This window comes from Puma concolor, chromosome B4 (assembly GCF_028749965.1).
Source record: "Puma concolor isolate L17-30 chromosome B4, mPumCon1.1.hap2, whole genome shotgun sequence".
NCBI classification, from domain to species: domain Eukaryota; kingdom Metazoa; phylum Chordata; class Mammalia; order Carnivora; family Felidae; genus Puma; species Puma concolor.
Window position 1 is genome coordinate 72,309,946 of NC_141673.1, and position 14,327 is coordinate 72,324,272.

The 14,327-nt window shown below is 36.6% G+C and overlaps 1 long non-coding RNA gene across 1 annotated transcript in view; it reads right to left on the reverse strand.

The window, feature by feature from the left end:
• The window catches only part of LOC147579215 (uncharacterized), a 182,145-nt gene extending 168,218 nt beyond the window's left edge, over positions 1-13,927 (reverse strand). Inside the window, exon 1 of the long non-coding RNA XR_015253142.1 lies at positions 13,845-13,927. This is a non-coding gene — a long non-coding RNA (uncharacterized LOC147579215). The remainder of the gene's footprint in view (positions 1-13,844) is intronic.
• Between the last annotated feature and the right edge of the window lie 400 nt (positions 13,928-14,327).

Here is a 14,327-nt window from a genome sequence, read left to right on the forward strand (position 1 = left end):
AAAATCTAGTATACTAGGGGAGGAAACAGTTTCAAGGAAAAAGAAATCAGGGACTAAATGCAGAAGACATGGAAGGTAATAAAGGGACTCAAAACAGTTTGACGTATTTGACGCTGATCACAGATAAAGTGGTGGATGTGGAAGTCCATTTGTAGATGATGTGGAGTGGATTGGTTTTAGATAAGTTTGTGGAAAAAGGAACTAAACACTCTTCCTTTCAAGAACTTTGCTAGCAGAAGAAAAGAAATCTAGAAAAATACCTAGAGGGGGACACAAGGTTAAAGGAAGGGGTTTATTTTGGGGTCTGTTGTAAAAAGTTTTATTACAAAAAGACTTAAGTTTTTGTTGCAAAATAACAATGTATTTTGAGATGGAAGACATTTAACCACGATTAAAAGAACACTATTTCATGCCAATATAAAACCAGCTATTAAGAACTTAACTTCCCTCCTCTGAAACCCCATGGTATTTAACTGGATCATGATGATGGCATAAGTACCCATATTCTTGACAGATTTCCCCTACTAGACCATAAGATTCTTGAGGCAGAGTCTAGGTCGGATTTATATTGGCATCTACAAAGGGTCTTCGGAATGCTAAAGTGCTTACCTTCTGTATATACAATAGATGGTGAGAAATGTTTTTCTGCATAAATGTTATAACAAATCTTCTCAGCCCAAGATTATTTACTGAAGTGATGGTTGTTTCCTCAAAAGATGGTTGATGGCGTTTATGCCAACCAAACTTTTTTGTGCTCCATAATTTTCTCCCCCATTTTTTTCTGTATTCTCATTCAGTTTTCTCCCTTGTACGAGTACACCGTAGACATGGCCATCATAAGTATAATAAAATGCAACATGAACTACTTTATAAACACACATTATTTATGATTAATGTAATAGGATTAAAGAATCAGAAACAGCTCTATGGAGCCATCCAACCTCCTTTGCTGGGATAGCTTCATAACATATCAGTCATATCTGTGATACTTTATTCTCTTTGGTGGGTGAAATCCCTATTTCCCTTTTGTTAAATTTTTAATGGCTTCCCTAATGGTTTGCTGCTTGCCTTTGCCTTGATAGCATTTTCAATTTTTTTTTTACAACTTTTTACTTTCCTATATTGTTAACTTTAAATAAATTTTGCTTATGAACAGGAACCCCTTTGAAAGCCATTTACATCTAAGTTCCTAAGTTCAGTGTACTCTCTAAACCTAATCTTGCCTAGTTACCTAATAGTTGTAAATTAAAATATAACACAGCACTAACTTCTAGACTGAATCCAAGACCTGAGATTAAATTTGCCATAATAACTCCCTAGTTGTAAAGCAGAAGCTAGATCTATAGCTCCCCTGATTAAAACATGGCCCATCTATCAGTGCCTAACTCAACTCCCACCTTTTCCAGGAAGTTTACAAAAGTTCATCTTTCCTATATTTCCCACTAGAAATAATGCTGAATAGATCATAGATTTTTAAGGAACTGCCACATTTTTTCTATAGTGGTTGGACTTATTTATATTCCCAATAGTATATAAGGGTTCCCTTTTTACCACATCCTCACCAGCACTTGTGTCCCTTGTCTTCCTGATGATAGCCATTCTAATAGGTGTGAAATTATATCTCAGTGCGGTTTTGATTTGAATTTCCCTGATGATTAGTGATGTTGAGCATCTTTTCATGTGCCCATTGGCCATTTTGATGTCTTCTTTGGAAAAATGTTCATTTAGTTCTTTTGCCTATTTTTTAATCAATTGTTTTATGTTATTAAGTTGTATAAGTTCTTTGGTATTTTGGATATTAACTCCTTATCTACTATATGCTTTGCAAAATGTTTCTGCCATTCTGTAGGCTATCTTCTCATTTTGTTGTTTCTTTTCCTGTGCAGAAGCTTTTGGGTTTCATGTAGTCCCATTTGTTGATTTTTGCTTTTGTTGTCTGTGCTTTTGGCATCATATCCAAAAACTCATTGCCAAGACCAATATCAATGAGCTTCCTTTCTTCTACAAGTCTTCTGTTTTCTTCTGGAAGTTTTATATGGTATTAGGTGTTTAAGTCTTTGGTTCACTTCAAGTTAATTTTTAGGAGTGGTGTGAGACAGGTGTCCAATTTTATTGTTCTGTAGCACCAGTTGTTGAAGTTTTCCCTGAACCATTTGTTGAAGAGACTATTCTTTCCCTATTGGCTGCTCTTGGCTCCCTTGTCAAATATTAGTTGACTATATATGCCAGAATTTAATTCTGGGCTCTCTATTTTGTTCCATTTGTCTATGTGTCTACTTCTGTGCCATTAATATACTGTCATCATTACTCCAGCTTTGTAGTATAGTTTGGAATCAGAGAGTGGGATATATCTGGCTTTGCTATTTTTTTCCCTCAGGACTTCTTTGTCTATTTAAGATCTTTTGTGGTACCACACAAGTTTTAGAATTTTTTGTTGTTGTTTCTGTGAGGAATGTCTTTGGTATTTTGATGGAGATTACATTGACTCTGTCGATGGCTTTGGGTAGTATGGTCATTTTAACAGAATTTATTCTGTTGATCCATGAACACAGGAAGTCTTCCCCTTTATTTGTGTCTTTGATTTCTCTCAGCAAAGTCTTATTGTTTTCATTGAACAGATTTTTCATTCCTTGGTTAAATTTATTCCTAAGTATTTTGTTATTTTTGGTGCTATTGTGAATGGGACAGTTTTCTTTATTTCTTTTTCCAATGTTTTATCATTAGTTGAAATGGAATGAAATTGACTTCTCTCTTGATTTTCTAACCTGCCACTTCACTGAGATCATTGATTAATCCCAATAGTTTTTTTTTTATTGACTCTTTGAAATTTTCTTTATGTAAAGTCATGTCATCAGCAAATAGAAACAATTTTTCTTTTCCAGTTTGGATGCCTTTTATTTGTCTTGCCTAATTTCTCTAGCTAGGACTTCCAGTACTATATTGAATAGGAGTGATGAGAGTGGGTATTCTTGTCTTGTTCCTGATCTTAGATGAAATGTTTTCTTAGTAACAATTAAATAAAAACAGCATCAACTGAAAGAGGTTTATAAATGGTCTACTCCTGAAACTGTTATTACACTATACATTAACTAACTTGGATTTAAATTTAAAAAAAAAAATAAAATAAAAAAATGGTTTTATGTAATAACATTCAGAAATAGAAATTTCCTGCTGTATGCTCTATTTTTGAGAACAACAGTAAAAACATGAGACCATTACTTAGAAAAGATAACTGTGTAAGTATATGCTTTCAAACAGATTATAGAGAGACACACGGTGTAGGAATAATTTTTATTATGTAAGGTAATGGGTTCAAGAAAGTCAGCTGGTAACTAATAATCCTCAGTGGGGGTAATTATTATTTTCCATTTTTATTTACTTCTTTCTGAGGCCCAATAAATAGTTGATAAATCATTCAGTAGCTAAGGGGGGAAAAGCTATATTAATCAGTGCCTTTTATACAGAGTTGATTTTTTATTATGACACTGATGTTTCAGTGTTCCCAAAGCAATTTTAATGTATCTCACAAATGGTTATATATGTAGTCAATAGGCTAAAGTGTGCTTTTGAAATTCTTAAAGGGAGAGTGGACATTTATTTTAGAACAGATAATTGAGAAAGACATTCTAATATGTCTGAAACTATTCATTGTTAAATGTTTAGCGTTCTTAATACACAAGGAATAAAATTATTTAACAATATGTACAATAACTTGGATTTCTGAATTCACTTCAAGAGCTGCACATCACAATTCACAAAGAAAAAATTACAGAGTTTCCAAAGGGTAGTATTCATCTTTCCTTCTGTTGGTAATATAGGCATACCTGGGAGATACCGTGGGTTCAATTCCAGACCACCACAAAAAAGTGTGTCAAATGAATTTTTTTGGATTCCCAGTGCATATAAAAGTTACGTTAACAACATACTATAGACTATTAATTTTGCATTGTCTTAAAACATGTATATAACTTAATTTAAAAATACTTTATTGCTAACAAATGCTAACCACCATCTGAACTTTCAGCAATTCATAATCTTGTTGCTGGTGGAGCGTCTTGACTCGATGTTGATGGCTGCTGAATGATCAAAGTGGTGGTTACCATCTAATATGGACACAATTTATGTGCCCCAAAACAATGACAATAGTAACATCAGAGGTCACTGATCACAGATCACCATAACAAGTATAGTAATGAAAAATACTGAAACATTGCTAGAGTTATTAAAATATGATAGAGACACAAAGTGAGGAAGTGCTGTTAAAAAATGGCACCGATAGACTCAATGCAAGGTTGCCACAAACCTTCCATTTGTCAAAACAACACACACACACACACACACACACACACACACACACACACACACACACAATATTTGTGAAACACAACAAAACAAGTTCAATAAAATGAGGTCTGCCTGTGTTCCAAATCTCCTGTTTTAGTTGTAATGTGCCCTAGCCATTTGGTATGTCCTTTCCCAGAACGTTGGCCAATTTAAAAGGGTAAAATATTGTACTTCCTGATTTACAACTTTAACAGCTCATGAACCTCATTCCAAACTCTGCCCAATGAACATGAGGGTTTCTCATGGTAACAATCAATTTGGAATGAAGAATTTATAGAGAAAGGGATCACTATTTGTAAGACATAGAGTTGAAAACCAGCATTAAAATCAGTTGAAAAAGAGACCATGCATTTTCTCACCTTACCAAACCCACTCTTATTTGGAGAAACGTCAGGCAAAGCAAGAAGTTCACAAGTTAACACAACAAACATAGCTCTAATCTACAAATTCCGTGGAACCAGGTTAATCAGGCCTTGAAAGTCTCTTCTGGGTTGTACAGACAGAACCACCATAATTGATGAGAATATCCCACCAATTATGGGAACTTGGGAACTGAACTTCCCAAGGCTTCTACCGGGGTTCCCTGTGTATGGAGGCCCAGCTTGATTAGTTTTAGATTCACAATTATCTTTAGACCTTTTCATCTTCATAGGGAATTTTTTTTTTAAACAGAAAGAAGTTCTTTCAGAACTCTCAAGCATAATCCCGTTGGACTACTCTCAAAAGTATATTTTCATATATAAGAGCAAAATGAAATTTTGATATGGGAGTGTAGCTCAGAGAAGTGGTAAGGTAAGTGCCCTGTGAGGAAGGGGCATACATGGAAGGAGTGGCTGTAGCCTGAATGGTCAGGTTTCCCCACTCTGTGTGGTTATTAATATGGATGTGGTAATCAATATGAATACCCAAAACCTAAACATTGCAATATCCTAGCTGCACGTACAGATTTTCTTTTAAACTCATCCATTTATATTTTTAAATAGACTATATCTTTTAGAACAGTTTTAGATTTATGGCAAAAGTAAGGAGAAAGTACACCCATATACCCTCTGCTATTACCATTCCCCACAGTGCTACATTTGTTACACGAGATGAATGTACGTTGACACGTCATTATCACACAAAATCCAATTTCCTTCTTTTTCTGTCTTTTCTTCCTGTAAAAAAAAAAAATCCTTTCTATTCCCCTGGGGACTACTTTTATTTCAATGTTTCAGAAGTTTCCAATTATTTAAATAATAGATTTTGACAGTAAGATGAAATATTATGTGTCTCTTAGCCTTGATCTTATTATCTACCTTTTTTCAAACTAACAACTGCAGAGAATTATAGGTAAGTTAGTTCATTGTATAGAAAGAGACTGTTAATCTTCTGATTTAAGACAAAGGTGACTAGCCAAGAAACACAGTACAATGTATGTATGTGTCTGGTCTTTAGATTGCTTAGTTAAAAAATAAAAGTATTAATGTACTTCAAGTGTCAGAATTCCATCCTAAGGCCCAACTGGTTTTATGGTTCCTTATATGATCAAAAGGATAGAGTCATCCTGACATTCAAATCCCATCTATGTGCAGTCACTTCTCATCACAAGCAATTTGTCTCTGAATTTTCTCCTGCCCCTATATGCCAGAGTGGGGACTGGGGGTAGAATGGGGAAGGGAGTGGCAAAGCTCTCTCTGGCATGACTCTGTAATGGCTTTTGGTTGTAAGTTGCATACATTTCACCCTCTTATATGGCCTCTCTGAGCAAAGATTCTTACCGCACTAATTCTATACACCACACAGGACTGCCGGCTGATTAGCAGAAGTTGCAATTTGCATGGCTCATCTGGTAGACACACATGGGCTGTCATTGACCTGCCTCTTCCCTCTGCCAATTGAACTCTGAGCTTGGGTATAATCACCCGATACTACTGACATGGGCGATTGGCACCTAGTTAGCTCTGTGGAAAGATATTCCAGAGGACAATGAGTTTGTGACTTTCATTCTCTTAGGGCCCAAATTTAAAATAGTAAAAAAGATGGGTCACCTGGGTTGCTTAGTCGGTTAGGCGTCCGACTGCAGCTCAGGTCATGATCTCATGGTTCATGAGTTCAAGTCCTGCGTCAGGCTCTATGCTGACAGCTCACAGCCTGGATCCTGCTTTGGATTCTGTGTCTCCCTCTCTCTCTGCAGCCCCCCCCCCCAACAATCACGCTCTCTCTCTCTCTCTCTTTTTCTCTCAAAAATAAACATTAATTTTTTTTTCAAATACTAAAAAAGATAAAGACTATTTCTCCATCATCAAAGAAACACAAACAATTAAATTCTAAATATACCAAATGCCAATAGCATAATTTATGCCTGAAATACCTACCTAATAGCTCTGTTCCTCTCTTTCCTCTCTGCCTTCTCTCCTACGCAGACATCATCTCCTTAGTACTATAGAGAGGAATGAAAAGTAAAACATATAGTACAGGATCTGGCATATAGTACAAGTTTAATAAATGAAAGTGGCTATAATAACAGCAACTGCCTGTTGGATTTCTGTTGTTATTTGTTATTTGTCACTCAGCCTCCAGCTGCCAATGGGAACAGAATTCCACATTCGAGATCCTGGGATGCCTGTATACATCCACTCACTCATGCATTCATTCCATCTCCAGGTATTTCTTAAGCACCCACTATGTGCCAAGTATTGAACCACAGTCACTGAGGAAACCATAGTTAGTAAAGCCGACACGATCCCTCCTTGTGGAGCTTTCATTCTTGTGTGGTAAACCAGAAGTCAGAATAAACAAAATAATTGCCAGAGCAGGGAGGGGAAAGACTAATTTCCATAAGATGGTCAAGAAAAAACTCTTTCAGGAAAGTCTTAATCCTACATACCTTTAGAAGAGCTGAAACTACAAAGAACATTTCCACTTAGTATAACCACAGGAAAGGAAAGTGCACACCTTCATGTAGAAATAAAACATTTTAGAAGCATGGGGATCACAGTTTCTTGTAATCAACTTGTTCCTGAATTTATTTGAATATGCAAAAAAGGTAACAAATCATTAAGAAAATTATGAGTTCGCAAACTTGATTGCTGAAAGTATACATTCCAAATGGTGAAAAGGGACAGTTTTCAATACTGCTTGGTTAAAAAATTGGAAAATTCCCTTTACCTTTCTGGGCCTCAAATCCTTCTAAAAGTAATAAAGACAGTAAAAATATCTACCACATCAAGACCTGAAGTTTTCATTATAAATATAACCATGGCTTATCAGCAAAAACGTCTAATAAACTTTTAAACTATTTTGTGAGACATCTAGTCTGGTGATATTAGCTTGATTAAATATAAAAGTACCCAAAAAACAAGTTTTAGCTTATTGTTACATATGATTCAATAAGAATGGAAATGTGCTTTATGCTCTAATTGTATACCAATGCAATCTTACACTCTCTCCCTACAGAGAGGAAGCAAAAGGAAAGGAAATGTGTTGGTACCCATTTGTTGGCCACCAAAGCTTTTCTTCGAGAATATGTTTTGAGGAGCTCTGGATTTATAGCAAAATCAAGATATACATGTAGGAAAAGACATTGTGGTTGTCAACAATATATGTGGTTTAGGTGCTAATATTATTTGTAATCATTTTTGCTAGAAAAGAATAAAACACTGAGAGAGCAAACACTTTTCCAAGATCAGTTGCTGAGTGCTTGCTGGTCATTGTCAGCCCCCTTGATGAATTTTCCGGCTTGCCTTTCTTTTGTTATGGTCACATGTCACTGGTCAAGAGGTTAGTCTCTAGCACAAGGCTTAATCAAGATTTAGTAATTAGGTTTTTCTTTCCTGTGATAAGGAATATTTTTTATGTAATTACATAATGAGAACAGGCAAAATGCCACTGAATCCTAATTGATAAATACCCAGGAGTATGCAAAAGCCCTACAGACCATATGCCCTGAATTTTGAATGACTACCAATTTCAGGCCTGTGGTACAACCAAATCAATCCCGAGTATTCCAGGTTCTCACTTAAAGGACCCTCGTCTCCACTGTCAAGCATACCCTGTCTGTTTCAGCTTTGTGAGCTGATGCTATGACAAGAATTCTAATGTTTTGATGACTTGTTTTGAAAGCCAGAGATATATTAAATGTCTCCTAGCACTGATGGATATAATTTGTCATATTTTTTTTAATGGAGCAAGTCACTATCAAGTTGGGTAAATAAACTCAAAATGTATAAGACTGGGTTCAGTAACAAAAATAATAACAAAAGTATAAGGAAAACAAAGCAGGTCTTGGAGACATGGCTGAATTCCAAGCCTAGGTCTAAACTCCTGAAATCTCCAGCAAGTAATTCAAACGAGCTGTCTTATTTGTAAAATAGGATTCATACGCCTATCTACCAGGTTTGGTGGGAGGTCTGCTGAAAGCCTGTGTATCCTACAGTGTGGCATGGGACGAAATGCAGAGTCATTATCAGCATCTCCCCGGTTGGCCAGCCACACCCCAGTATGCAATCTGTCCTGGCCTCCAAGTCCTACACTGGCTGCTTCCTTGTGCCTCCGTGATGATTCTGAACCAAGAGTAGGCACAGGAAGGCAACGGGTTAGTGCCTTTGGTTCTCTGGAGGTCTAAGTTTTACATCATGAAGGGAAAGAAAGGCCATGTCTTCACAACCACAGCGAAGTACAGAATTGAAGACTAAATGAGCCAAACACTAACAGCACATTTTACGCCTGATTGACTGAGGTAATTGCCCATATCTACCCTGACTTTGGGCCCTGACTCTCAAATTCACCTCTAACGTCTAAGAATCACATGCTTCGGTTTGTTCCTGAGATATAAGTCCCAGGTGTAGGGGGTGTCACAAATCAGCACTGAGGTTCTGAGTGAAAGTTCTCCACGGAAACCATTTTCCTATTCATAAGTGTCCACCAGTAGAATTTTCTACAGTTTTATACACATGAAATTTCTGTGTTCAAAACATAATACTAAGCATCTGCAGGAGAGTAAATTGATACCTACATCAAAACGTAAACACATAAAGTAACGGCATTTTATAAGGTCTGCGTTTTACATTTTCTTTTCCATATTCTATATAAAAAAAAGTATAGGATAAGCAAAATCGTTGTCTAAATCTAACTGCAGACATAGTTTTAGCTCTTTCAACTGCATTAATCCTTCAAGATCCTCTCTCATAGTTTATAATATCATTTAAATTTTACTCCAGACATTTACCCTTTCCATATGTTCCTAGCAGGAAACGTGCCTGAAAACAGAAATTCAGGGAGACATGTGATATTCAATAATGTAAAACATTTTCAAGGGGAACAAAAGGAACTCTCTAATGAAAATCCTTATTGGATTTGGTTTTGCTCAAATATTGTCCAAGTATCATTCCTTTGGTAACTGTTGTTTTACTTCTAAGGATTTATTTTTCCCGAGATTTTTTAATGCTCTTATATTAAGATGCTTTGATAACAAAGGTTACTATTTTAAGTCCTATTTCAAATCTTCTCTAACTGAAGCCACTTTTCAAATGAGACTTTCCCCCCACCATTTTCCCAAACTGTGGGCATTATTAGATACAATAGTACAATTGTTTGGGCTGTAGCACATCACTTTAGATTAGATGAGACACTGATGAAGTTACCAGAAGTTTATGATGTGTCATATCACTTAAAAAGATTAAAGCCAACATAGTAGACTGAAGCCATCAAGTGATTATTAAGTATTTTTTGACAGTTTGCATTTTAATCTTGGGACTGTAAGTAGTGGTTAGTTTCTGAAAATTCCAGACAGTAATTTCTCTAAAAGTATTACTACCATAGACCTCTTTACAGCATACTCAGGTGAGTGAGAGATCCACAATCAATGTGGGCTGAAATTCTGGATTATATAATGGGGTGGAATGGGATGGGAAGGATTTAAAACATCTTTAGAAATAATGCAACAATAAAGTAAAATGTACATCTATTGCAAACTCTCTTTATGAGATAAAAAGTCTTTATCTTCCTGCTTCCCAAATTTAAAAATCTTTAGGACTTAATTTTTTTTCATTTCATGCAATAATATTTTTGAAGTTTTGTCAATAAAATGGATTTTCTTACGCTAAAGGAACATCTAAATACAACCAGGATAAGGATGGCAAACACATGGCAGGAATGATGCCTCTCATCCCTCCTTAAAACACTGCAGGCGTTCATGTTCATTGCCCTCTTTCTTAGTGTGATGGGTACTTTTAAGTGTCAACTTGGCTAAGCTATGATACCCAGGTGTTGGGTCGAACAACAGTCTGGATGCTGCTGTGAAGATAGTATTTAAGTGTGATTAACATTTATAATCAATAGACTTTGAGTGAAGCAGATTAGCCTCTTCAATATGGGTGGACCATTCAATGAGTTGAAGACAGTAAGAGCAAAGACTGAGCTTTCTGGAAGCAGCAGTTCTGCTTCAAGACTGCAACATCAATTCTTACCTGAATTTCCAATCTGCTGGCCTTTCCTACAGATTCCTCACTTAGCCAGCCCCCACAATCACTTGAGTTCATCCCTTAAAATGAATTTCTATGTATATTAAAAATAATATCCTATTGGTCCTGGAGAACTCTGACTATATATTCCTAGTGAGTCCAGGCTTGGTCTTTGCTCAAAACTTGCTCTAGGTAGCAATTAGAGATGACACACCTAATTAAATCTGTTTGCCATTTCTATATTAGCAGACCTTCTATTTAAGAAAACGGTATAAGGAATTCTTGTATAAAAGCAAAAAAAATCCCTTGTAATATATTTAATCATCCTTGTTTTTCAGGTATACAAGGTTTTAGGTAAAACCTCAGTTTATGAGCATAATTCGTTCTGGAAACAGGCCTATAATCCAAAGCATCTGTATATCAAAGCAAATTTTCCCATAAGAAATAATGGAAACTCAGATGATTCATTCCACAGCCCCAAACTATTCATATAAAAATGATCACAATACTGTAATATAATACAAAATAATAAAGAAAAGACAAAATATAAAGAAAAATGAACAAATTAACCTGCACTTACCTTTGAAAAACTTCCTGGCTGGTGTGAGGGAGACAAGAGGGAGGAAGGTTATTGCGTAGGATGATTTTCACTATCACTAATGGAATTACTGCTACCTCTTGGCTCAATGGGATCTTTTTCTGCAAGGGGGCCATTGTATATGCTCTCATGGATGTTGACTACAGTACAGGATTAATAAACTCTTTTCATATACTGTATTTAATGGAACTCACAATAAGACAGCAGAGGAAAGGTTCTATATCTGCAGGCAGCCTGACCTAGAATGAAGCAAAGCTTACCTAGGCTTACTCTTGTAGGGAAAAGCCAAGGGCTGTCCACAGGTGCCCCGAAGTGACAAAAACTACCCTAGTGCCAGTTGTGGACACCTTCCGACGTTCTGAAAAACCACTGATTTCTGCCAAACACCGTACCACAGCCTGAGACAGAGCATCTGAGCACTGGAGACAATCACCCACAATCCCGCAGCGAGAGAGAGAAAGAGAGAGAGGGAGGGAGGGAGAGAGAGAGAGAAGAACCGTTGGCTCAGGTGTGATCATGTGACGTTTGGTATCACGTACTACTCCTATTGCAAGACCTCACTTGTTTATCAAGTTAAAAAACTAGAAAAGTTTGCTTGTCTTGCAGAATACTCGCAGAATAAGTTACTTGCAATCCAAGGTTTTACTGTACTTTGTTACTTAATCAGCTTGCTCACAGCCTTTTATTATTTGTTGTGTAGAAAAGTTTCTCACAGCCTACAATAGTAACAATAAGCACAGAGATGTGTTAAAATCAAAGCTTATGTTATAGAACAACCCAACTGAGCCTTTCCAAACTTCATGTAAACTAAACCTATGGTCTTAACATGAACATTTCTAATACAGCATAAAGCCGTCGCTGGATGCATGTCACCCCAATGGGTCTTTACATGGAACCATGTGCAGTCTTGTGTGAGACTGAGCAAGACCACCAGCATCTCTAAAGAATCCATTTCTTCTTCAGAAAATGATGTGACAGGTTAGATAGCTTTACAATCCCTTCCTGCTTTGGAACCTATGGTTCACAGTGGATAGAGTGAATGTGAATTGAAGATAGATGCATTTCAGAGACCGGCCTTTAAGGTCACTTGAAAACTTCTCTAGTAGGTGACCCTATATATTATGCTTTATTGTCTACATCATTTATCATTACAAGAACCTCAATGTTCTAGTCGGTTCCAACATTTATAGCGGTGGTTTACTAGTGTCATTAAGTAATAAATAAGTTTGTGAGGTTTCTACTATCTAATGTTACCATGTTATGAATGACTTTGGCAAAGCATTTCATAATTTAAGTTTAAATGTTTTAAATTAAGTAGTATTTTAAGCATCTTTTTTAAACTGCAGAATAGAACAGACATCTATGTACCTATCATTCAGACTTATCAATGCATTTGTAATTTTTTCCCAGGACTTTTTAGGGACAAAACATTAGAGGTACAGCCAGGCTTTCACCTGTCAAATCTCTGACACCAGGTTCTCCAACTCCCTGCACCCTTTAAATGTTGGTGTTCCCAAACTTGGTCTCAAGAGGACTTTTCTTCTTTCCCTCATCTCTCTCCCTAAATAATTTTATGCATTTCCTCAGGTTTAAAGGCATAGTTAAGATGAAGACAAATACATTGTCAGAGGGCCTTAGATATGGGGCCTTCCCCCATCACCAAACGAGTCAACCAGCCTGTCCAGCCAGGCCCTTCCGCCGAGCCCCAGATTCGCCATATGCGACTACTCAACACCACCACTGCTACCCACCCCTCCAACCCACACATTTCCCACATCTCAGTAGACATCACCACCAGTGACGTGGTAGCTTAAGTCAGATATTTAATCATTCTCGATTTCTCCTTTCTTTTACTCCTGACATCCCAAATATCTCCATATGCCATTGTTTCTACCCGAAGGACACATCTTGTTTTGCACACTCTTCTCCATTTTCTGTTTGTTATCACTCCATTCCACAATGCCAACATGTCTGACCTGGACAGGTGCAACTGACTCCAACATGGTTTCCTTTGCCGTTGTTTTCCCCTTCCCCCAATCCATCTTCTACATTATGTGAAATTAATATGGAAGTTGGGCAATGTGACTACATTGATTAATCACGCAAAGGCTTCACATTACACCCAGAACAAAGCACACATTACTAATCCCAGCTGACAAGTCCAACATTATCCAGTCCCTCAATCTCATGCTATCGCTTCAATCTCATCTCATGCCATTTACTCTCTGCTCATTATCTGAGGCTCCCCCTCCCCACTCCCAGTTTTTTCAAATAAACCCTTCTCCACCTCAGGGCTTTATCCTACGGTGTTCCACTGTCTGAAAGCAGCCCCCCTCAACCCCCCCCCCACCAATACCCTGACTCCAAACAGACTTTTTCTACCTGAGTTGCTTTAAAAAAACTTCCTCCCTTGATGTTACAATTCATAAATATTTGTCCACTTAGTTTTAGTTTCTTACCTTCACTGGAATAGGAGTTCAAGTCACTGATGGTACATCTATCAGGTTCATTTCTGTGATCCCAGCAAAATCCCAATTCCTGAAACATAGTAAGTATTGAAAAATTTGTTTTAAATGAAATAAAATATTCCATTCGTTTGAAAAAAACAGTTTTTTTAGCTTAAAACTCTTCACCTATTCCCCATGTCACTAGACCATTTATCTAACAAAAACATTTTAAATTTTGATACAGATAGATCTCCAGGAAAATTAACCAAAATAATCAGAAGAAAACAGAGAGAATTTTATATTTCATTTAGTAACCCGAAAGATTTATTTTGGATTTTAAATAGGTGTTTATTTAGCTAGCTAGCTAAATGATAGACAAATGCATATATTTATTTAAAAGTATATGATATAAACAATTTGCATTTATATTATATATACACACATATGTATACATTATGGCACAACAACATAAGAGAAAAGTACTTTTCTTATAAC